At 40.9% G+C, this 17,827-nt stretch overlaps 1 long non-coding RNA gene across 3 annotated transcripts in view; it reads right to left on the bottom strand.

The window, feature by feature from the left end:
* Positions 1-3,051: 3,051 nt before the first annotated feature.
* The window catches only part of LOC143847829 (uncharacterized), a 47,400-nt gene continuing 32,624 nt past the window's right edge, over positions 3,052-17,827 (bottom strand). For all 3 annotated transcript variants that reach the window (XR_013235242.1, XR_013235243.1, XR_013235244.1), the window contains 2 exons: positions 15,055-15,194; positions 3,052-3,334 (listed from right to left, as the gene is read on the bottom strand). This is a non-coding gene — a long non-coding RNA (uncharacterized LOC143847829). The remainder of the gene's footprint in view (positions 3,335-15,054; positions 15,195-17,827) is intronic.

Genomic DNA, 17,827 nt, shown 5'->3' with positions numbered 1-17,827 from the left:
ATGGCGCATTCTGTAAAGCGTCAAAAACCAGTCCGGTTGAAGCCGTACTCCGGACTGCGAACTCCGGACTGGATGTGGCGCATTCTGTAAAGCGTCAAAAACCAGTCCGGTTGAAGCCGTACGCCGGACTGCGAACTCCGGACTGCGAACTCCGGACTGGATATGGCGCATTCTGTAAAGCGTCAAAAACCAGTCCGGTTGAAGCCGTACTCCGGACTGCGAACTCCGGACTCCGACCTCCGGACTGGATATGGCGCATTCTATAAAGCGTCAAAAACCAGTCCGGTTGAAGCCGTACTCCGGACTGCGAACTCCGGATTGGATATGGCGCATTCTGTAAAGCGTCAAAAACCAGTCCGGTTGAAGCCGTACTCCGGACTGCCAACTCCGAACGCCGGACTGCGAACTCCGGACTGGATATGGCGCATTATGTAAAGCGTCAAAAACCAGTTCGGTTGAAGCCGTACTCCGGACTGCGAACTCAGGACTCCGACCTCCGGACTGGATATGGCTCATTCTATAAAGCGTCAAAAACCAGTCCGGTTGAAGCCGTACTCCGGACTCCGAACTCCGGACTGGATATGGGGCATTCTGTAAAGCGTCAAAAACCAGTCCGGTTGAAGCCGTACTCCGGACTGCGAACTCCGGACTCCATACTAAATTCTTCGATTCACCTCCGAACAACGTCTGCCCATCCAGAAAAACGATCGATCACACTTCCCAAGTCCCTCAATGACTTGGAAAACTAGGGGGCAACTGATGGGGTGTGAAAACACCAGCCTCTCACAGGCCGCCACCTGTCCCAGAGTAGGTGAGCTGCAGCCTCTCACAGGCCGCCACCTGTCCTGGAGTAGGTGAACTCTAACCACTCAGAGGTCGCCACCTGTCCAGGACACCTGTCCTGGACACCTCACCAGAGCTCAAACCAATGGGTAATGCAAAAAACCCTCTTCTCCACCTAAAACTCTTAGACTTCTCCCCTTCACTCCTGCTCATACTGACTTGAGTGTCGAAGGGCCTGTCCGGAGTAAAAGCCGGGTCGGTCTTCTGACCTCGTTTGCCTTGTGCAGGACTCAGCCCTCGTAGCAAGACTCAGCCACTTCACTACTCGTCCCACTTCACTCCGGTCCTCTTTGGTCATCCAGCTCAGCTCTTACGTCACTGCTGTACCTGTTACCGATTTTAGGTCTAACAGCATCATCATCAAGAAAGTCAGTGATAGCATCCGAGGGAATCAGGAAAATCTCAATGTTAGAAGTTTCATGGTTAGGAAACCAATCTGCCTCTTGTTTCCTTTACAATATATGTAGGAAATGTTCCAATTTCTAAATACTTTTGAATTAATATGTACATCAAGATGATTCTGTGTGGGTATTGAGACTTTGTTGCCGTGACCCTATCAGCTTTCAATTTTTTCTCAGTCTTTGTTTGGACTTCACAGGAGAATGTTATATAAAAGAAGATTTGTTGCTGTTAAGGTTTGCCAACAAAAAGGCTTCTTATAGTGATGACATTGTCTGAAAATTGTAGTCGTGGACCAATCATACCAAACTTTCATTTACCGTGAAAGTAGGGGTGCACCTTGAAAGTAGGGGTGCAACTCGGGACAGGTTCGGTCGGGTTGAGGCCAATCCGACCCGACCGAGGAACCTCTATAAATCGGAGGGACTGAATGTTAGAAGGTTGATCCTAACCCTCTATAGATCAGAGGGCTAGGATCAACCTATGGAAATGATTTATGGGGCACAACCTATTTAGGCTATGGCCCATCTAATGGACGGTTTGGATCATCCTATGGTGCGGACCATACCTCACTTTTAATAAAGTGAGGAGTGCGATCATCAAAATACAGTAGTGCTGATAACATTTACCTTTCTTTTATATTTATTAGAACATATGAGATCTCACCGTTAGACAAGGTTGAGATCTCACCATTGGATCATCTTGATGGCGATTAGTTAAGAAAGTAGATTAGATGAGGTAACGTAAATAAATTAGGATATTATATTAGATAAGGATTATTTCTTTTCATGTTTATCATAACATCTTTTTATGTTTATAACCATGGTTTAAAATTTCAACCGAAATTCAAAATTTCGGATACCGGTGGGGACCGAAACCGAAAATTTTCGAAATTCAATTTTTCGCCACTTACCAAATTTCGGACCGAAATTTTGGTTTAATGACATTATTTATTAAAAAAAAAAGGGTTACAAAATTTCGTCCGAAATTTCGGAATTGGAATTTCAGTCCGGAATTTGGAACCAAATTACCAAATTTCGGCAAAATCCGAAATTTCGGTTTTTGGGGGGGTCCGAAACCGTTACTGAAACCGAAATTTTAAACCTTGTTTATAACTAAGTGCTCTATGTAAGCATTGATTGAATTCTCTATAAGGTATCCAAGTTTAATAGAAAATCCTTTATTCTAATATATTTATTGGGAAGTGATATCCCCACCCCAACAGAAATCGTTAACTTTTATGCTTTTGGAGTTAACGGTTGCTTCTCCACCCCTTCATGGTTGTATGGAAGACAGATGAAGATGAGGGTGTAAGTGAGTGTCTAAAGAGTGGGTAACACAAATAATAGCGGTAAGTTGGGTAATTTCGAATAATGAGAAATAAGAATAATGAGAAATGGCAATTTCGAGGAAAGCCATTTTGAGTCTCAATTTTGCAGGAGAAAAAAGCCACAAAGGTTCTTTTTTTTTTTCCTGATTTTGTCTTATTCTAATTCATCAGAGGTGGCTGTTCTCTCCTGCAAAAGTGAGCCGCGAAATGGCTTTCCGCAAAATTGCCTAGCAAATCTATGTCCAATATTCTAATCTCATTTTCTTTAGTCGTCCCAAATTTAAAAAAAAGGTGAATATATCATTTCCCTTGGTCAGAATCTTATTTGAAGGTGAAACACCAACATCTAAATACTTTTTTGAAAAAAACCGAAAAAAGCATCTCATCTGTTGATTAGGTCCAAGTCTCATTATGAAGAGAGATCACATCCGTAGATTAAGGGAATACGAAAACCCGATCCAGTGTTAACTGGGTCGCTATTACAAATGTGTTTTATCATATAATATCAAAATCATTCAATTTATCACGATAACATTAAAATTATAAGATAAGAAGTACTTGGTTACTATATAAGATTTTCTATTCAATACATTGTTATGAGCAGACTATAATATAAACAAGGATGCTTCGACATGGACCTCCTTCATTCACGGCTATTCCACTCATGACAGTCTTGGCCAGCATAGCAAACAGGTGTGATACGCTCCCCTAGAGGCTTCATAATACGTCTTTGTTATACATGACTTTCATGTGGCACGAGAACTGTAATCACAAGGATTATCTATTAGATTCATTGATGGACTACTATTTAACTAGGCTACTGATTGGCACTACTATATTTTGATAACAGCACTAACTAAGCTTGCATTTTATTGTTTAAACATCCGTCAAAGGTAATTAGTTACAGTTCCTAAAAAGGTCTCATAAGTCAATTAAAAAGGAAGAGACAGGTTGAGTTTATTCAATTATCAAAACATGGTAGTACTAGGATCAGTATCCTTTAACTATTGCAATAATATAATCACAAGTTACAACAATTCAATCAATATAAACTTTTTCCCATTGAATGTAGTACGTTTAACATTTTTTGTTTTCAAAACTGTTCAGGAGACTACTTACTAGATGGATATGTGAAAAAACGATTTTTCTAACCCAGCCCGACCTAATCCGGCAGGGTTCAACCCGACCCGAGGAACAATTTCCTCAACCCAACCCGACCCGACCCAACCCAGACCGACCCGATTTCCATATTGAATCGTGTTTAGACCATCTATATATGTTTGCCTCACTTGTACTTCTGCGGCCAATATTTTTCCTCAAAAAATATGCACGGATGCCATGTAATTCATCTACTTAAGACACTAATGGGTCCAATATAGAAAATCAGAAATGAAGGATCAATGATATAGTGATGCGCTAGTTTCTAGTTAAGAAACTAATGGATCCAATATAGAAAGTCGGAAACTTGGTGCATAAATGTAGATTGAACACTACTGAGGGTGCAAGTGCCAAGTGGCATTCTGTAATTTAAAATTTTAGAAATAGTACACATGTTAGTGTGTGTATAAATATATAATGCACCAAGTACCAACCATTATGAAGCTTACTTGTGCATCTTGCATTTCCCAACCCGTAACCCAACCCAACCCGCCCAAAACTCGAGTTGAACCCGACTCGAGTTGCACCCCTACTTGAAAGTGGAATGCAGTGGATATAAGTGCAAGCCACCAATCCTAAGAATCAATCGTTGGGGACTATAGTAGATAGGCAATGCCTCAATGGTCATTCTTGTATACACTTTGTTTGGGTATTCTAATGTAACATGATCATTGCAACTTATTAATACCCCTTATTGTCAATATTAGATATTTAGAATACCATTGTTTTTGGTAGGTAGGCTGGGATTGAAACTCTGACATCAAGGTCGAAGAACAAAGCCTCAACCAATTGCGCTAGAGGCTCAAACTGTTGGGGGAACACACGAATTGATCGCAACAAATAAATTTTCCCCTTCTATCTATGAATCAAGAAACTAGCCACGAACAAAAAATACTAAAGCACAAAAATACCAATCCATCAAAGCAGAATCAAGAACAGGCGCTTTAACGTTGAAAACCCTCTGATGTGAAGGGAAAAACCACGGGACAAACTCCGAAAGAAATCCACTAAGGGAGGAATACAAAATCTTTCTTCTCAAGTTTTTCCTGGAAAACTTGAGGCATACACAAGCATAGAAGATTAACAATGAAATCTTAGAGGAAATACAGGTTGACCTCAAAAATCCCTTGCAAGAGAATGCTTTCCCACCTTAAAGAATCAAGCGTGAGAGATCTTCTTCTTCTTCTCCAAGAACCACTTCAGAACCCTAGTTTTGGCTTCTTCTTCCTCTTCTTTCATTCCCTTCAAAGACTACAGTCTTCAATAGGTTAAGATTCCAAACCCCTTTTGGATTTTATCCCCCAGGCAAAAACCCTAGATCACTCAAGAGAAAACCCACTTTGGTTTTTTTCCTTTTTTTTTCTTTCTTTCCTCTCTCCTCTCTTTGTTTCTCTTTTTGACATTTTTTTTTCACTCGTGAAAACCCACCCATTACTCTCTTTTTTATTAATTGAGAGACGTGTGGATATGTGGCCTCTTTATAGGGATAGACCCACAACAATCTCCCCCTCTAGCACAATGAAGGAGGATCTCTGAATTGGATGCTTACGTGGCATCCATGCCTGCCAAATCCCTACATAGCTCATACTTCTCCTTTGGCGTTGTTTTCGACATCATGTCTGATGGATTCCAATTGATGTGAATCTTGTTGATCTCCAACAACCGATTCTCCATAATATCTCTAATCCAGTGGTACCGCACATCAATGTGCTTGGTCCTAGAGTGGTAAGTAGCATTCTTGCTCAAATCAATGGCACTCTGACTGTCGCATCTGACTACGTATTCCTTTTGATCCAAACCTAACTCTATAAGAAAATGCTTCAGCCATAGCATCTCCTTACAGGCTTCCATGGTAACAATGTACTCCGCCTCCGTAGTCGACAATGGAGCACATTTTTGTAGCTTCGATTGCCATGAGATAGCTCCCCCTACAAAAGTAAACACGTAGCTTGAAGTAGGCTTCCTCTTGTCCATATCTCTTGCCATGTCTGCATCTGTATAGCCTTCCACCTTGGGTGATGTGTTTCCAAAACACAAACACTATTTTGAAGTGCCTGTTAGATACCTCAATATCCACTTTACAGCTTTCCAATGTTGCTTGCCAGGATTTGTCAGATATCTGCTTACTACACCGGTCGTATATGCCATGTAAGGCCTTGTACAAGCCATAACATACATTATGCTCCCACTGACGAATAGGGAATCTTCTCCATCTCTTTCTTCTCTTCGTTACTGGTTGGAGACAACTTCTTACTCAGCTTGGAAGTGACCAGCTAGTGGAGTGCTAACGGGCTTGGCATTCTTCATATTGAACATTTCAAGTACTTTCTCAATGTACTTCTCATGTGATAGCCATAGCTTTTTGTTTCTTCTATCACGCTTCACTGTCATACTGTAGGCACCCCATTTTGACCGGACCCAAGTTCACTGTGCTTGGGCGAAACCCCATCCCATCACCAAGCTAGGATCCCAAATTGCATTACAAGTTAGGATCGGGTCTCACCAGGGTCCCCGCCAAATTTCATCAAAATCCGAGCAGATTTGTCAAATAAGACAGGCGATGAAGGCGCTAGCCCAAGCCCATCCTTAGGGGACTTGCTCAGTCCAAGTAGAATATCCCTCCTTTGTATATAGGAGACTTGCCCAGTCTCATCAGATGTTTACGTCATTTGTGTCTCAGAGACAAGCCTTGTCTCGCGTAGAGAGTTTTCCATTTAAAGAGGCTTACCTAGCCTCATGTTAGAGTGGTCTCCTCCTTTAGAGCAAGTCTTTGACTTGGTAGTGTTATTAGAGAGTCTCTGACTCATTTGTACTCCCTCCCTAGTGTTATTAGTTAGGAGTTTTCCCATTAGAAACTAACTCAGTCATATAGAGCTTTCCCTGCTTGGGATCTTGGAATATTTTCTCTGTTCTTGGGGCACTATCTTTCTTGTTGTGGTTCGTCTCTTTGAGACACTAGTTGCTTATTTGGGGTTTCCCCTTTTGATTTAGGGCTTTGCCCTAGTTTGTGGTTATGTTTGCGTGTTCCCTTTAAGAGTGGAAACATTTGAAGGTTCAGAGCATTGGAAAAGCTTTAAAAATCCAAAAACATTAGAAATTTGAAACTCAAAAACATTTGAAAAATTTTTAAATATCAAAAACATTTAACAAACAGAAAAATCCAAAACCGTCTAAAGTGTTGAGTAGTTTTAGGAGTGTAGTAAGAGAGTTCGATTTTCGAACTACGTTGGCTTGATCCTCTCTCACGAGGTACGTAGTGCAGCTTGGGATCTTTATCCCAAGTCCAGCCAAACTTTTGTAAATAAACTTTGAAAATCTCTCAAAAATCTTTGAAAACCTTGTTTTCCAAAGATCTTCCTTTAGAGTTAGGAGTTTGTCTTAGATAGGGAGTTTTAGAGTTAGGAGTTTGTCTTTTGTTGTCTGCTTGTTATGTGTTTGTGTTAGAGTTAGGAGTTTGTCCTAGCTAGGAGCGCCTCCGTCTGGTCAGTTGGCGATTCACATCGCCGACTGATGACTAGGTCTAAGATGCGTTAGTGATCCCATTGTTTTTCTTAGGACGCACAACCTAGTTACACATAGGTTGTAGGAACCACCTGCATTAGCTTAGGACTAACCTGCATTTAGTTAGGGCATATAGGGTGTCCTAAAATCTACAATTCACTAGAATTTAAATAATCGTTCAAGAAGCTTTAATAATTAGTCCGGTCTTTTACATCGAGTCTAAGATAGACGTCTAGGTGTCTTAGGCATCCTAGCTTAGAATAGGCGCGAAGAACTACGTTGCCTTGATTCTCGTGGAGGCGGGGATACGTAGGCTTCCTTGGATGAATATCAGACCATCCGAGGACTCGGGCTAAATCGTTTAGAGTCTTAGGATTTGTTGTTTTGCTATGTTATGTGTTTTGCTATGTTTTCTTACTTTCATGCACAAACCTTATACCTTTAGCTGTAGCATGCATGTGTTTGTCCACCAGAACTCAGACACCAGTTAGGTATGTCACTCATAACCTAGCTGTGATTAGGCGACACATCTTTTATTTTATTTTGTGTGTGCTTATTATTTTATCCCCTGGTCATGCATGATTAGGTAGACGTCTTTCCCGGGATATTTTGTTCCCATTTCACATGATTTTGCCTAAAATTCTTTGGAGTTAATGAAAATGGCATAAGAGACCAAGTGCTTGCACTCGGACGAATTGGGGGTGCTCTTCAGACCTTCCCCATTCATAATCAGGCACGAACCCATATATATTTCTGGTTATCCATTGCACAGAGGATTTGATTTTAGGGTTCCATGGCATATCCATGGATGGCGACTCTGAGTTTATTTTAGGTATGTCTCGGTTTCGAACCTCGGTTCCGGATCAAGACATATCTCTTTCTTTCTATATCGCCACTCGTGCTATGCTATGAGGGTGGCATCCGTTTCGAGAGTTCCTTGGCAGAGCTCTCATTCACACGTGGATGATCCAGATGATGGTGTAGGGACTAGTTCCCTCACCTCACTATATCTTCGGATCGGGGTCTACACATACCAAATCTGCTTTACCAGCCCTAGGTCTTTCATGTCAAAGACTTGGTTCAACTCTTTCTTTAACCTGCCAATGAGGTTAGCATCTTGACCAACAATAAGCATATCATCTATATATAATAAGTGAATAATAAAATTACTACCAAAAAACTTTCTGACATACACACAGTGATTAGGAGCCGTTCTTTTATACCCTTGATCCATCATAAATGAATTGAACTTCTTAAACCACTGTCATGGAGCTTGCTTCCAGCTGTACAAGCTCTTCTTCAACTTGCAAACCATGTGCGCTTCCCTTTACATGAATGATGAAACCCATCTAACTGTTCCATGTAAATTTCTTCATTCAAGTCTCCATGGAAGAAAGCAGTCGTGACATCTAGTTGTTCAACTTCCAACTCTAGGCCAGCAGTTAGACCACGGGAGAAAATCTCATCTTGGCTTGTACTTCATCTTGCTATGTATGGCTAGTAGTCAACTCCCTTTTTCTGCCTAAATCTTTTCACAATTAGCCTTGCCTTGTACTTCATAATTTTCTTGTCACCTTCATTCTTCACTTTGAATACCCACTTATTCTTCAAAGCTTTTCGACCATTTGGCAACTCAACTAACTCATAGGTCTTGTTCTTATGCAAGAAATTTAGCTATTCTTGCATAGCCTTTTGTCACTGTTCTTTATGCTCATGTGTCATGGCTTCTTTAAAGGTTTCCAGTTCACCTCTTGTGAGAGTCACATCCTCTGATGATGGATATCTAGTGGAGGCCTTTCTTTCTCTTTCTGATCTTCTCAACATAGATGGCTCTTCTTGAGAGGGCGGCTCCCCCTGTTCGGTATCACCATGCACATCCTCATATACATCATCTTCATCTATTTGAGGGGCCTCACCACCCCATGTCTGATCTTCTTCTTCATCAACATGTTGCTCATCGTCATCATTGTGGGCAAGGGGACTTGACGTTTTGGTATCTCAACCAAGGTTTAAAATTTCGGTTTCGGTACCTGTTTCGTACCCCTGAAATTTTGAAATTTCGGTCTAAATCTGGTACTGAACCGAAAAGATTATTTTATTCAATATTAAATTTCGGTAATTTCAGTCGAAATTTCCGTGAAATATTAAATTAATTAAAAAAAACAGGTTTTTTTGGTGAAATTTCAGCCGAAATAATATACTGATTCGGTTTTCCGTCATGTCGGTGTCGGTCTCCACCGAAATCCGAAATTTCGGTCAAAATTTAAAACCATGATCTCAACTACAACTTCTTTTGGTGTTTCTTCCTTACCAAAATAAAAAATCTTTTGAGCTGCGTGAAAAACCACATCGCGGCTTTTATGCAACTTCTTAACCTTGGGATCCCATAACCTGTACCCCATCATCACCATAAACGAAAAATACACATTGGATTGCCTTGTCATCAAGCTTGCTTCGATTCTCCTTAGGTACATGCATAAAGGGCTTGCATCCAAACACTCGCAACTGTGAGTAGGACACATCTTTGCCTTTCCATACTCTTTCTGGAACCTCTCCTTCTAATGGCGATGAAGGAAATCTATTTATCAGGTAGCACGCTGTACACATGGCTTCACCCTAAAACTCCTTAGCTAACTTTGCCGATGAAAGCATGCTTCAAATCATTTCAAGTATTGTGCGGTTCATTCTTTCTGCAACACCATTGTGCTGTGGCGTGTAAGAAATGGTCTTCTCATGTCTAACATCATGCTTCGCTAATCCTTGAAATTTCTTGAGGTGTACTCTCCCCCATTATCCGAGCGGAGACATTTCAATGCCTTGGACGTTTGCCTCTCAACCATAACATGAAACTTTCTTGAGGTGTACGCTTTGCCATTATTCGAGCGGAGACATTTCAATGCCTTAGATGTTTGCCTCTCAACCATAGCATGAAACCTTTGAAATATTTCAAACACTTCATCTTTGCTCTTCATAGCATAGGTCCAAACTTTCATGGATGCATCACCAATAAAAGAAACAAAATACAATGCACCACCAAGAGTTTTTATAGTCATAGGGCCACATACATCAATAAACTAAATCAAGGATGTTAGTTTTCTGGTTAGCTTTAGAATGAGAGAAAGAAACCTTATGTAGTTGGAAGGTTGTTTTCCAACTAAATAATGATCACAAGGGGTTAAGGACGCACCTTAAGTTTTGAAAGGGAACTGTTCTTCACCTAAATTTCCAAACCTTTCTCGCTCAAGTGCCCAAGTCGCCGATGCCATAAATCTGGTAGATATTCTTCAAGGGAATTTATCTCGCCCTTAGATAACTGACCTTCTGTCTTGTAGAGGGAGCAACACTTATTGCCTCTTGCCACAAGAAGAGAGCATTTTCTCAACTTTCACACTCCATTCCCAAACTGTGATACATACCCTTCATCATCAAGCTTTCCCCTTAAGATGAGATTTAATCTGAGGTCAAGAACATGCCTCACATCTTTGAGTATCAACTTGAAACCAACATTGGTGGTAATGCCAACATCACCAATGCCAACAATCTTTGATACACCATCATTTCCCATCATTACCAAACCAAAGTCACCCGACTTATACGTGGTAAAGAAATCTCTGTTTGAGGTGGCATGAAAGGAGGCTCCTGAGTCAATCACTCAATTTGACCCATTAGACACTGTGCTAACACAACCTTCACCACATATCGAGAAGACCACAACTTCACTCGATGCCACTGCGGTGGTGTCTTGAGTTTCTCTACTTTCTTGACTACCTTTTTCCTTTCTTTTGTTCACTTTTGAATTTTCTACAATCCCTCTTCATATGTCCAGGCTTCCTACAATGAAAACAAACCAATCCACTTCTTGACTTGGATCTTCCTCTTGATTTGCTACGACTGTAATTTTTCCTATCCTTTGATCTCCCTCGTTCTTTAGTGACTAATGCTTGGGAATGCTAGGAATTTACAGATTTTCTTCTCACTTCATTCAACAAAATGCTTGTAACTTGGCTCATGGTGACAATACCATCAGGCACCGAGTTGCTAAGGGATATGAGAAGAGTCTCCCAACTGTCAGGCAATGAGCTTAGCAATAACAGTTCTTGTAGCTCATGATCTAGCACCATCTTCATAGCTGCAAGCTGATTCATGATGCTCTGCATCTTATTCAAGTGCTCTGCAACTGGCACATTCTCTTTAAACTTCCAGTGTACAAGGTTTCGAATCAAGAACGCCTTATTACCAACCGTTTTTCTCTCATATAAATCATGTGACTTCTTCCACAAGGAACTTGCTCTAGTTTGTATTGCCACATGGTGGAACACAACATCATCCAACTATTGTCAGATACAAGCGATAGTTTTCCTATCCAACTTGTTCCAATCATCAGCGGTAACGGATTCTTGTTTTTTCTCTATTCCCTCAATTGGCAAATAGAGGTCTCTTGAATATAGTAGGTCTTCCCACCTTGGCTTTCCAGATTAACCAATTTCCTTTGTTTAGGCTAATCATCCTTGATGTAGTACTTGCCTCCATCTTTTTTATCCACAGATGAATAAAAAAATCCCAACCTGGTCTAATACCAGTTTGTTGGGGAGACAGATTGACCGCAGCGGATAAATCTATTTGTGAATCAAGAAACTAGCCACGAACAAGAAACCACAAAGCACCAAAATACTAATCCACCAAAGCACAATCAAGAACATATGATTTAACATGGAAAACCCTCCAATGTGAAGGGAAATACCACGGGACAAACTCCGAATAAAATCCATTAAGGAAAAGTGGAATACAAAGTCTTTCTTCTCATGTTTTCCATAAAGTTGAGGCATACAACAAGAATAGAAGATTAACAATGAAATCTTGGAGGAAATACAGGTTTACCTCAAAAAGCCCTTGCAAGAGAACGCTTTCTCAACTCAAAGAACCAAGCATTAGAGATCTTATTCTTCTTCTCCAATAACCACTTCAAAACCCTAGTTTTGGCTTCTTCTTCTTCTTCTTTCGTGCCCTTGAAAGACTTCAATCTTCAATAGGTTAAGATTCCAAACCCCTTTATGCTCTGTTTGGATGCCGGGTTTTTTTTTTTTTCCTGGGATTTATGTGGGTAAAGGTAGGAGACAAAGGAGGGGACAAGCATTAATTAGAGAAAGATATTATGATGAGTGGAGAGAGATGGTAGAGAGAGAAAGAGAGAACACCATTTTCAAGACAAGATTTTGCTGATGTCAGAAAGAAAAAGCTGATGTGACCACTAAAACTTTACCCACATAAATCCTGGGAACAAAAAAAAACCCAGCAACCAAACAGAGCATTAGGGTTTTAGCCCCCAAGCAAAAACCGTAGATCACCTGAGAGAAAACCCGCTTTGGTTTTTTTTTTCGCATTTCCTTTCTTTCCTCTCTCCTCTCTCTGTTTCTCTTTTTGACTTTTTTTTCACTCGTTTTCATTCGTGAGTGAAAACCCCACCCACGACTCTCTTTTTTATTAATTGAGAAACGTGCGGGCCTGGGGCCTCTTTATGCGAATGGACCCACAACACAAACCAATAATACCATCTTTTATAAACATATTGATTTCTCATCTTTGTCATCATTCTCTTTCAATAAAAGTCTAACAGACTGTGGATGACTTTGGGGAATTTTCGGAACTCTTAGCCATGAAGAAATGGGAGATTTTAAAGTCCTGAAAAGTTTTACATTCCGATTTTCACTATTACTTCAAAAAGTTGTGGGCCCCAGTTGTCGGGTTCAAATAAACAAATATTGTCAGCTAACTTAGGCGTGGACCAATAAATGAATGGTTTAGATGATGCATGTAGGTGGTTTCCACTATAGTTGCTTATTTAGGTCATTTTCCATGAGATGAGCATTTGGATTATTTTGGTAAGGGTATTTTGGTTATTTTCTATGAGCTAAGGGAAATTGGTTCATTTTTCATGAGATTAAGGTATTCTGGTCTTTTTTTAATAAGAGATTTTCCTTTTTAGGAATTTTTACATTTTCTTCTAATTTTTTTATATTTCTAATTTTTCCGTAAGACAAGAATATTTTGTTTATTTTTCATGATACAAGGGCATTTTGGTTATTTTCCAAGACGTAAGGGAATTTTAGGATTTTGATTTTTTTTTCTATTTTTTCAATGGCAGGAAGGTATTTTGTTCATTTTCCTTAGATAATGGTATTCTGGTCATTTTTTATGACATAGGGATATGTTACGATTTTTTTCCATTTTTATTTTTGCATGAAATAAGTGTATTTCGATCATTTTTAATAATGAAATAACGGCATTTTGGTAATTTTTTATCACAAGGGTATTTTAAAAAATTTCCATTTAGGGTTTTCTAGTTTTCCTTTTTTCTTGTTATTTTTTCATGGGATAAGGGTATTTTAGTCATTTTCCTTTTATTTATAGTTTTTTCTACTTTTTTCTAATTTTCCTTTTTTCCCCATGAAATAGAGGCATTGTTATCATTTTCCAAAAAGAGGAACTGTCCGTTTAGAATTTTGAAGGTATTCCCAAATGATAAGGATTCCTGGATTCTAACAAGCGAATTCTATTTTGGGGGTATCTGGGCTAAATCCCTGACTCTCCGACTAACTCGGCTTTCGGAGTGGAAGCCAAAAGTCGGGTGCGACTAAGGGGTTAGTTACTCTTCAAGTTCCCTGGAGTTTTCCAAAGTCCAACACGACTAAACCCCTATGATAAATGTTTCTCGTAGATTGATAAATTAAGTACATAAAGGTATATATTTGGTCATTTTATACCTCAAGAAAATCTTAACAACTTGAGTTTAATAGGATTTCCACACAGTAGGTTCTACTTTATGATATGGGTTACTCTTATATCTCTAAACTATTAAGAAACCCATGAGTAAGAAAAAGAAAGCCATACAGCAGCAACTAAGAAATAAACAATATCCAAGATTTTAGCAGTAGATAAATACAAAATGGATGAATAGAATGACAATGACGCAAGTATTAGCAAACGAATGGAACATGAGGCCACTCCCATCCTAATTTTGCCAAAATGGCCCAGAGTGAAAACATGTGAATAGAATCACAATGTGGCAACTATTCTCCAAAAATTATATCCTAAGCAACATATATGAAATTCCAAATAGCCTATGCGCTATCACTGACATTACATAACATCATTTGCGAAAAAAAAGTCTAAATAAAATAGTTAAAATGGAAAGTTAAAAAGGAAATGAGTACTCATTAGTATTGAAAAGTATTTCCCCATCTAGCTATGTACATATAGATATATAGGCCGCCCTCATCCACACTCAAAGAAAATTCCCCCCGGGAGTGGTATTAGCTCCTGTGATCGTTTGATAAGCACTTGGAAGATCCATAGAAGTAAAAAACAGGGGAAAAACCTTAATATTGTGTGTTTATGTGTAGGGAAATAAAAGTTTTTGACTGTAGCCCAACATCATTTCTAATGTTACTGGGTGTTAGCAAAAGTTAAAAGCTTTTGCATCTCTCTAAAATGTAACCCATAAATTCCATTATATCTAACACATAAGGGAAATGATGTTGGGTTAGAGCAATTAAAAGAATTAAGAGCAATGCCTGACAAGAAAAGGGCCCATGGGTACGCATCATGCACACACCATTCTCACATGAAAAGAAAGCCACACCCATTCCAATGGAGAAGGGGGGAGACACATACATCAATTAAATCCAATTTGAAAAATGAAAGAACAGCTAATTAAATCAGCACACCTTGGCAAATAAATAAACCTAAAGAAAATTAACCCAACTCTCAACAAATGTAAATTATAAATCAAACATATCAGTCTCAAAACTGAACAAGTAATTTACCTTTGACAGTACATTATTTGCAAAGCTGGCTTGCAGAAATGTGGGTCCTATTCATATCCTTCACAGAGCTCCTCTCCACAATCATCTCTATAGCATATTATTAATTCCAGATTATTCCCCTATATTGATCCTGAAAAAACCTGCCAGCGGCAATTGAAGAAAATCTGTGAAGACTAGTCAATACTCAAATAGTTTAATCCTATTCTTAAATGAAGTTTAAACCAAACCTTATTGACAGCCATCGATTAATCTAATATTCATGGTTACCAAACATGGTCTAAGGGTTCACCAATCAATAAACACGACAAAACAAACATTATGTTGATCTTTCCAGAAGTGCATAAAAAAGCCCCAATTGATTATCATGTAGTACATAAAAATTCTACACCAAGTCAAAAATTACATTGGATACAATATCCAATACCTCTTGTTTTTCTCAAACAGCTGGGATGCAAGAAAACCTGCCTCAAAAAATGGCACATCCACCTTTACAGTCATGGCAAGTTCACTACAGAAAGACGAAAGACCTTGTAGCATTTCCATATTGTGCTTGGCTTTTTGGTCACATTGAAGAAATGTTGTTATGATTACGAATCAGATCATGAAACCAACGAAGTAATAATTTCAATTCAAACACTGCAACACGATAGGAAACCCAAAAGACAATGTATTGCAATTGAAATTCAACATCCCAAGTATAGCATTGAGTTCAATTAATTCAGATTACAAATAGAAGACAAATTTTCAGAAAAAAAACAAATGAAATAATGAAGAAAACAGAGTGATAGGGTATCCTTATGTTCTTTGACATCATGAATCAAAGTAACATGCCATCCACTCTTAACAAAGTTATCGGTGAAGAAAATATAAAAGCTAAATGAAGATAAATTTAAACTTCACTTCCCATTAAGAAAATAGAAACCAAAACTTCAACTATGATCAAAAGCATCTAATCTAAGAGGATGAAGCCTGCAATTGGTTCCACCAAATGACCAAACCAGACCATGCCTGGTCCCTAATTTATATAGCCAATGTAACTATCAGTAAAGGATACTGTTAGGTCTAAAATTGGTAACAGGTTATGGTAGGGCCGGAAGAGCTGATCTGGCACGCCACAGCTGAAGGGCTGATTTGACAAGCCACCGCTGAAGGGCTAATGGAGTCCTGCGCTGCACAAGGGCACAGACAAGGAAACAAAGGGTCAGAAGGCCAACCCGGAGTGGTGCTCCGGACGGGCGCTTCGACACTCAAGTCAGTATGAGCAGGAGTGCAGAGCAATGTCAGAGCAAAAAGCTTAGGGTTTTCGATCTTAGATCCCTCACCATAGCACAAATGAGGGCTATTTATAGTGGTTCTGAGCCACCTGTCCAGGACAGGTGGTAGCCCCTGTATGGACCAGGTCTCATACCTAGGAGGGGCAGGGGGAAGTCCCTGATTGGTCCAGGTGTCATACCTAGCAGGGACAGGTGTTGGCTTTGCAGTGGTCCCTGTGAGGGCCGCGTGTCAACAGTCGATTGGTTGCAGATTTTGGACCCCATCAGTTGCCCCCTGGTTCTCCGAGTCGTGACAGCGGCTAGGGGAAGCAAAAAAGAGGGTTAAAACAGCATCTGGCCGGCCTTAAGGCCTCTGGGCAGCTGGGGCCGGCCTCAAACTGGGCCAGAAGAAACCGCGGCCGGACAGGGGCCTCCGGGTGGCCTGGTCGGGCCTTGGAGCTTGGCCTGAAGGAGCACGGCCGGACAGGAGTCTGTGGGCGACCCAGTCCGGCCAAAATTTGGACCAGAAGTCTGGCCGGCCAAACCTCCTGGGCGTCCTAGCCGGGCAGAGATCCTGGGCTTCGCGGTAGGCCGAGCAGATCTTCTGGGCGCCAAGCGATTGCGCCATATCCTGTCCGGCTTAGGCGCTGGACGGCCAGGCCGGACAGAATTTTGTCTTCTAACGAACACGTCATATCCTGTCCGGCTTAGGCTGTGGACGGCCAGGCCGGGCAGGTCTTTTGGCATTTAGCGATTGCGCCATATCCTGTCCGGCTTAGGCGCTGGACGACCAGGCCGGGCAGAATTTTTTGGCGTCTAGACGCTTAGGAACTTGTGCCTCGTATTTAATGCGGACGGCGCATTTAATGCGATAGGTGACGTGGCGCACTCCGGCTGGTGGGAAAAGGGGCGGGATTTTTCCCGCTCTTCCCAGCCTATATAAACCGGAGTTTTACTCCTCATTTCACTTTTCACCATTTACTCTCCCCCTCTTCTGATCGGCTATTCAGCTTTCTGCCCGCTTCGGATCAGTGAGCCCGGAAATCTTCGGTCAACACCTCAGTTCGGTAATTTCTTTTAGCTTTTCTTTTCTTCCCTTTTAATGTCTAGCACTAGTTCGGAGTCGGACTCTGGCTCAAAGGAGTCCGGTTCGACCAGTAGTACGGGGTCTGGGGTGTCGGAGAGGACGAGGCCGGCCTCTCCTACGGAGGCCGGTGTTGAGGACGAGGAGACAGTAATTGTAGTAGACGAGGAGAGCGGGGAGGAAGCGATTGTGGACTTAGACACAATCCCGGTCCGTGGGGACAGACCGCACTGGGTAGAAACCAGCGGCGACGAAGAAGACGTTGAGGAGGTAGTTCCTCGCTTGCCGCGCGCGCCCGTCGAGGTGATAGCAGAGGCACGGATGGAGGCCAATCCGCAGTACAACATCGGGGCCCTGTACGAGGTGAATCATCTGGGGCCGGGCAAACTTCAGGCCGTCAGGGACAAATACTGCATCCCTGATCGGTACATTTTGA

This window comes from Tasmannia lanceolata, unplaced genomic scaffold (assembly GCF_043159265.1).
Source record: "Tasmannia lanceolata isolate RefF3 unplaced genomic scaffold, GAP_Taslan_0.1 ptg000016l, whole genome shotgun sequence".
Lineage (NCBI taxonomy): Eukaryota > Viridiplantae > Streptophyta > Magnoliopsida > Canellales > Winteraceae > Tasmannia > Tasmannia lanceolata.
This window is presented reverse-complemented; position numbering and strand designations above follow the sequence as displayed.